Genomic DNA, 8,063 nt, shown 5'->3' with positions numbered 1-8,063 from the left:
GGTGAACTGAAAGAACCCTTCTGGGTGTCTGCCCCTCAGCCGAAGTTTAAAGTCCTTCCTAAAGCCAGAAGGTAAAGACACCCGTGAGCAATCTGAGCGGCCATTGCTGAGGGGTAAGAGCGAGGCCAGTGAATCCAGTGAAAGACTGACTGACTGACGTGGGGGCCTGGGTCCCTCGGCTCGACCCCCTTCCCCGGGAAACCGAAGCCTTCGACGCAGGGATGCGCTTTGACACGCTTATGTCTCATCAGAGAAGGTTTCTTCTGCCTGGCATTGTGTGACGGGGCCGAGATACCCGTCCTCTCCTCCTTTGCATGAGGTAGCCGTCGCTCCCGCCTTGGCGCAGCGGTGAAGAAGGCTACCAGAAACACGGTTCTGCGTTTCTCTCTATACCGTGGGCGAGCGTCACGGCTTTTCCTTGCGTTTCACCATGCAGTCAGAGGACATTATCAAAACTAAGCGTGCCATCCAAATTTTCCTTTTCCTTTTTTAAAGTGACTGTCAAGAACTTAGGCAGCATCGAGTGAAAACGTTGGGCACCTTCATCTCTTGGTTTGTATGGAGCCAGCTAGGTCATCAGACCCACATCACCATGATTTCTGAATTCTAAGATACTTTCAAATCCATGATATTGTACATTCCTGGGTCCTGGGATGTCATTCTGGTTGATCAGGTCAAAGGGAATGTGTCCCTCCGTAGCACTGATTAACACGTCAGCTTATTTAAACGACAACACAGGAAATTCCCTTCGGGCGATATTCATTCCACACGCTCAAGGAAACCGATAGGTTGTGTGCCTGAGCCCACACAGTGTGACGCAAGAACGGGGTGGGGGTTGAGGGAGGGGGAACTCTGGCTAGTGTCCGGGACCTAACGGGAGATAGAGTGGAGGGTGATTTTTGCCCTTCTTCAGGGTCAGGGTGAATCGGCCCGAGGTTGACTTGTGCGCTCAGAAAGAGGGCCTTTATCGGATGCCCCGAGCCGACTTTTCTTTTCTTCTTCTTCTTCTTTTCTTTTTTCAGTTTTATTGAGATAGGTTTGACATACAGCCCTCTATCAGTTTCAGGTGTACAGCACAATGATTTGACTTCCATAGATTGTGAAGTGATTATTAGGTAACTTTAGTGAACATGAAACAACGATATTTTAAAAGGGGGTTTAATCAACAGAACTGCTGTTTATGATGATCATCTATTCCTAAGAGAAAGGACAGATGAACACTCCAAAATGCAGGAAGTGCATAGTCACAGAATGATGAACAATCTTTACCCGTGCAGACGTTTTGACACCAGGATACGTGGAAAGCTGAAGTCTTAGAACATAGAAATATTTGGCTCTCCATTTGACCTGGAAATCTCCTTGTTGGAAAGAAGCTAATTTCTCCTCCTCATCCTCGTCCTCGTCCTCTTCCTCCTCCTGTCTTTTTCATTTAAAAAACAGATTTTTTTTTTAACAAAAAGTTTTTATCTTTTCGGAGGGGGGACGGGTCGTTAGGTGTCTTTATCTACGTTTTAAGTAATTATTTAGATTTATTCTACGTTTTCAGTGGTGGTAGTGGGGACTGAGCCCAAGGCCCTGTGCATGCTGAGCACGCACTCTACCGCAGAGCTCTACGCTTTCCCAGAAAGGAGCAAATTCCTAAACATAGAGCTGGATGAGCAGGTCAGCTTTTTGATCTCATAGAAGCAGCGGCCCTGTTCTCTGGGGGAACCGTCCTTATCTTGTCCGTCTCGACAACGTCAGAAACGTCTACATAGCCCACAATGGCCTGAGACTGAGGCCAGGGGGCTGAATCAGGTAGAACCTGAAACCAAATGGAAGAAACAAAAAAAAGGGGGGGGGGCACGCGGAGGCCTTTTTAAACGTGCACACTGCTGCGAGGGCTCCCTCGTCGAAACTCTAATTCGCAGCCTTCTTAAGGAGAAATATACATCTGAAACGTCTTTTTTTCCACGCAGAGTTTAAAAGCTTTCACCCTCCGAACCGAAAAACCTTACCCGTCCCATCGGTTCTTTCTAAGTGAGTGGGTTCTCTAGTGTCCTACGCGTCTGCTGGGAAACAAGCTGCTGGAAAACAAGCAACTAGAAACCAAGCTGCACCAACATTTCCATGAGCTTAAAATCTTACATTCACACTTAACTTGCTTAAAAATGCACACGCTTGCTTTGTTTTCATGTTTTACACAGTAGATGACCTAGAACATGCATGATGCTAAAGAAATTGTGTGAGGGGCAATCCTGAGATTGACCGTGAGGGCACAAAGGATGGCAGATATTTCCTTAGGGTAAAACAATGGACGGTCATGGGAAGCCAGATCAGCCATTAACAGAACTTGGTTCTGGCAGGAAAGCCTGCGGTTTAACCCCGGGGAAATATTTGCTATCTCGAGATGTCCCAGAGGCAATCACAGGATATACACTTAGAAATTTTGCATCCCCGGAGGAGGGTGATTGTTCCTGGAAGGGTTAGGCCTGAAATGAATCAGTTAGCCAGCAAGCAGAACTTCGTGCTTCTGGTATGAAATATCTAAAGCCCCACCTCTTTGATCGCATATCTTTTTTTTTTTTTTTCCCCCCCTGAGCCGTAGACTCCCAATAAACAGGATGTCGACCAGGCTTTTGGCACTCTAGATCCACGAGACCTTGAGTCCCCTGGTCTCATTTTTGCTCTTTACTTTGTCTCTTTGTTTCTTAATTCTTGCGTCGCCCGTCCTCAGACACGGTCCCGAACTGCGCTGGACGCAGCACCCGTCCTACCCGACTCATGAGTGACCTATAGTTTTTAAATGAAAGCTACAAAGTCTCTGGTCATGTCGATCTGCTGGTCTCGTCTGTATGAGACAGGGCATTACCTGAGTTTCAGAGACATACACAGACACACACAGACAGACAGACAGACAGACAGACAGACAGACACACACACACACACACACACACACACACACACACACACACACACTCTAAAGGGAAAAAAGAACAAAGAAAGAAAGAGAAAGAAAAAGAAAAAGGCTCAGGGGAATAAAGGATTCGCTTGCTCTCTGTGACATGACCCAGCAGACCTAGTTGTCACAAGACAGGAAGCTCAACTCTCCATGTTTACATGATGTGTTCCTGAGCTTTCTTGCAGAAAATTCTCATGCATTTCTTTCCCCTCACGGAAGTCTTCTCTATTCCCCACAGAGCCTGGGGCGATGGCTCTGCACCCTGGAGGCGCCTGCGGCCGATCCAAGATATTGGATGATTTGTGGAAGTGATCAGTGATCCTGAGACAAAGCCCTTCCTTTAGGTAGAAAAGCAAGTGGCCCCTGCTGCTCAGGGAGCTGGTGCTCCCCTTCCCCCCCTCCCGTCATGCCACCTTCTCCTTTGTGCACAAGCTATCGCTTTCGCAACAGAGCTTGGCTTGCCTGAGAGTCTTGTGGAAGCCATCCTCATTTCTATGGTACTGCCGTCCAAGGATCTGGAAAGGGCCCAGTCCCATGTATGCATGTAGGCACGTGTGTACGTCCCCGGCTTGTAGGCCTGACGTGTTTCTCCCTCCAGATACACTTGCCAGAGTTCATTCACGAAAGAGCTCTATGGAACTGGTTTTCAAGGGAACATGCAGGCAGGGAATGCGAACAGGCAGGAACCCAAATGTTTTCCTTCAGGTTGACATGATCTAGGACAGATCCTTCCATCCAGAAAACCAAATGTCAAGGGATTGGTCTCGTGAAAAGAGCCATGTCTTGATTGTGACGAGCAGCGTTCGAGGTGAAACTTTTTGCCTCCCTAGGTTTACCCCGAATCCTTGAAGTTCCTGTGGGTTACCTCTGTCATGAAATGTGTCAGCCAGAAAAATAAAATAAAATAAAGTAAAATAAAATAAAATAAAATAAAATAAAATAAAGAGTCTGGGAGCGATGGCTGGCTCGGTCTCAAGTCTCAGGAAGTGTTCACATCCCAAGCAGTCCTGGGGGGTAGTGTGTGTGTTGGGGGGGGGGGGGCGGAGGCGGCCCGTCTCTGAAAAATTGGTGCCTCCTCCACGTAGTTTTTGGTCCCTTGCAACTGGAGCGTCTGGCGACATCCCTGGAATGTTTAGATCGTTTCCAAAGAAGATGAGATACGGAAGCGTTCGTTCCTGGCTCCATGAGTCGAAGGGGACGTGCTTTGATATCCTTCTGATAGGAAAGACTCGAGATCTGTCAGTGTGTTGGCCGACATGACTGGTATACCTTCGGAGGACGGATGGACCGACAGACAGACAGACAGACAGACAGACAGACCGGAATACATACATACTTACTTACTTACATACGTACGTACGTACATACATACATACGTATGTGCATACATACATATATACATACAAGTAAAATAAAATAAAATAAAATAAAATAAAATAAAATAAAATAAAATAAAATAAAATAAAAGGATGCTGTGAGGAGAAAGTGTCTGTTTCTGGCTAGGACCAAATCGTGTCCGTACGTGGACCGGTTGGGAAAGACTGGTGTCCCAGATGGTTCACCGTGACTTCCTCGTGAACATTTGCTGTGACCGATTCGGGCTTGCTTCGGTATAGTCACGGTCTCCGGAATAGTCACGGTCTCGTTCTGAGGAACGTCTCCTGGAAAGCATGTGGAGACCATCTTCGTCTGCCGTCCTTAGGAAACGTTCCAGCAGAGCGGGTGTCCGAGAGCCTCTAGGGGCGATGGCTATGCTTAATGGACGTCTGTCCATCTTCAGGCCGAATTTCGTGGAAGCATGCTGATCTGGCCAGCTGACAAGTCTGAATGGGGGTGATTTTTGGTAGAAATGCGCGTCCTTGGAGAGACCAGGGGAAGGGGAGCATGTCTCAGTGGAAACTCTCGTACAGCGTGATAGAGATGAGAATGCGGTTCTGTGTCATCATCTTTGCGTGCTTCCCGCCACCCTCCCCCTCCCCACCCCGCCCCGCCTTCCACTGATACGCTGGGCCACGTCACGCGTGCTTCGAGTTTTCTCCGATAGTTGGCCAACGCTCTTCCGACTCCCGTTGCCCATGGTTCTCCCGCTTTGGACTTGGCATCCTCGAGAACCAAAGCCGCCCTTTCCCTGAAGCCCCGCCGAGCCGGACTGAGCAGCTGGACATCTGCTGGAGAGAGATCACTGCCGTGCCCCCTCTCGAGACCCTCCTCCTGCCCATTGCTGTGGAGGCCGCTTGGAAAGTGGACCTGAACCCGCATGCGTTTTTCAGGCCGCCCGAGCCTCTTCGAGCCCGACGCCTAGACATCTTCCTGAGTGGTGGCGCTCCGGACTCACACCCGGGGTTTCTCGTTGGCTTCGGCCACGGACCTTTGTCTTCCTGGAACGAAAGACCAGACCGGTTTCATCAGGTGGAACCACCTGCCTGGTGGCGGGACAGTCGTGGAGCCCTATGGACCACCCCGAAATGTATGTGCAGCCCAAGGGTGATCTCTCCAGCTGAACAACCATCGAGGCCCAAAAGGACCCCCCCCCGCCCCCGCCCCGGGAAGAAAGAAACTTTGACCTTGACCCTTAGCTGCCCGAATGAGAATTTGGATCGGGGTTGGGCAGGGTGATGGAGATCTCCCTTGGCCCAGTTCCCGTGCGCAGGACTTTCAATGACTGTGTCTTCCTGAAAGGACACCCGCCCCCTGACCACGCTGTCTCGTCATCAGTTTGTTTCCACGAGGGATGAAGTCTCATTGTGTGCACGGCAAAGTTGGCCGCTGCCTGTTCGGTCCGCCATCGCTCCGTAAAGGACCGAGGAAGTGTGCGTTGTGACCAGTGACAGATTTCGGAGCCCGTGGGTGGTGGACGGGTGTGTATCTGTTATCCAGGTCACGCACGACGCGGTGTGTCGTGGTGTGGCCCGCCCGGCCACCCCACCTCCCTTCCCCCATGGAAAATCAAGAGAGAGTATTGCCCGAGACAGACGAAAGTGCAGCCACGAAACCTAAAAGGATGACCCTGGATGTCAACTTGGAGGTGGCTAGGAGACGGCTGAGCATGCATAGGACCACACTGCCACCGTGTGGGATGCTGCACATGTGTCGCCGTCGTGGTTTTCAGCTCCTCCACCTATTGCCCTCACCTACATCCACTCTTTATCTCACTGAACTCTTTTTGAACTCTTTTTTTTTTTTGGGGGGAAGACAGTGAGAATTTTCTCTCTCTCTCTCTCTCTCTCCCTCCCTCCCTCCCTCCCTCCCTCTCTCTCTCTCTCTCTCTCTCTCTCTCTCTCTCTCTCTCTCTCTCTCTCTCTCTCTCTCTCTCCTACTCTCTCTCATAATTGACCTGACAATAGGATGTCAGTTTTCACGTGTCCAACATAGCGATTCGGGATTCTTCCATGTTCCACGATGATCACCGCGATGAGTCTGGTTACGGATCCGTCACCGGACAGCGTCATGACAATAGTATGGATTGACTCGACTCGCCCTGCTGTCCATGACATCCCGTGATTAATGTATTTAATAATTGGAGATAACTGGAAGCTTGTACTTATTCCTCTCCCTCACCCATTGCACTCATTGATCCTTCTTGGTATCCATGAGTCTGTTTCAGCTTCCTTGCATGTGTTCCTGCGTATTGTCTTGGGGATTCTGCCTCGAAGTGACAACATCCCTCTTGGACTTAGGTCACTTGGTTAACATCATCCCCTCAAGGTGTAGGTCTCTCCAGACCACGTGACACTGTCCATTCGTCCATCCGCGGGCCCTTAGTGGAACTGCCGGGTCTTCCAGGAGTTTCCTGTGGGATGTTTTGAGGGACTTCTGTCCTGTATTCCCTAATGGCTTTCCTCCACCTCCGTTTTGCCCTCTCCCCCTCGCCCCCACTGCCAACCCCTGTTCCGTGTTGCCTTCTGTCTTCTGTCGGAGAGCGGATTCTGTCAGGTATGAGTCCATAGCTCTGTGTCCGCCCGCCAGCCCGCCCACCCGGCCCCATCGAACGGTGGTCTCTATCACATGTTCCGTCAGAAGCAGGCACTTTCTGCTTGTTTTTGGAACTTGCTGTCGTGATTCCAGGTTCTGGGCCTGTCTGGATATCTCTTAAAAACAGAAATGCGTGCGTTTTCCCCCTTTTTAAATTGTTTTTGCTTACTTATTTATTTATTTACTTGCTTACTTATTTACATATATTTATTTATTTAGGCTTTTTTGTTGTTGTTGTTCTTGTTGCTGTTGTTGTTTTTGGTTGTTGTTTGCTTATTCGGGGAGGGGAGGTAATTCGTTTCTTTTGCTGGTTTGTTGCCTGACTTAGTGATTGCCTGACTCACCGACTTCCTTATTTGCTTGAACGGAGGTCCTGAAGGTCGAACCCTGGACCTTGCGCGTGCTGGACAGGCACTCTGCCGCTGAGTTCTACACACCATCCTCCCCCGCCCCCGCCCCTTCCCCATTTGGATACAAAATAATTTTTTTTTCCTTTTAAACTGAAAAAGTCAGTTTGGGTCTCCTGCCCGTGTTTCATCATTGGTTTGTTGGCTTCTAGGAGGTGGAGTTGACCGAGTTCTTGGACTGTTTAGGAGAGGAACCCCTGATGGGCTGTGGTGGTGCTTTTTCTACATTTTTGTTTGTTTGTTTGTTTGTTGTTGTTGTTGTTGTTTTTTGTTAAAACCCCAGAGTAAGTTCTACAACTTGATTTCCCTTTGGTGGTGGGTTTTGTCGTTTGTTTTCATGTTTTTTTTTTTTTCCACATGGGGCTACAGTTTCCCTGTCCACGTGTGACTGTGTGTCAAACACACACACCGACACACACACACAGACACAGACACGGGCACACATGCACACACAGACACGCGGATGCCCATGCACAGTGTTGTTCTGTGTAGATGCACTGAACCTCGATTTACCGAGCGGGTGGCTATCGACTCGCCCCCCCCCCCCAACCGCCGCCCGCATTTTTTTGTTTTTCCTCCTCCTCCCTGTGGTTGTGGTCAGCCGTGCTGACGTCCGTGTTCTCACGACCGACCGCGAGTGCGTTTTCCCCACGCGCCCATTTGTTGTCTTTGGGCTTTGTCGCGATCTGTGCCGAGATCGATTTTTCTTTCCACTTCGATGGGGTTGACGGTCTTCATCCTTT

Source organism: Vicugna pacos, unplaced genomic scaffold, assembly GCF_048564905.1.
Source record: "Vicugna pacos unplaced genomic scaffold, VicPac4 scaffold_5, whole genome shotgun sequence".
NCBI classification, from domain to species: Eukaryota; Metazoa; Chordata; class Mammalia; order Artiodactyla; family Camelidae; genus Vicugna; species Vicugna pacos.
The sequence above is the reverse complement of the archived record's forward strand: the minus strand, read 5'-3'. Positions refer to the sequence as shown.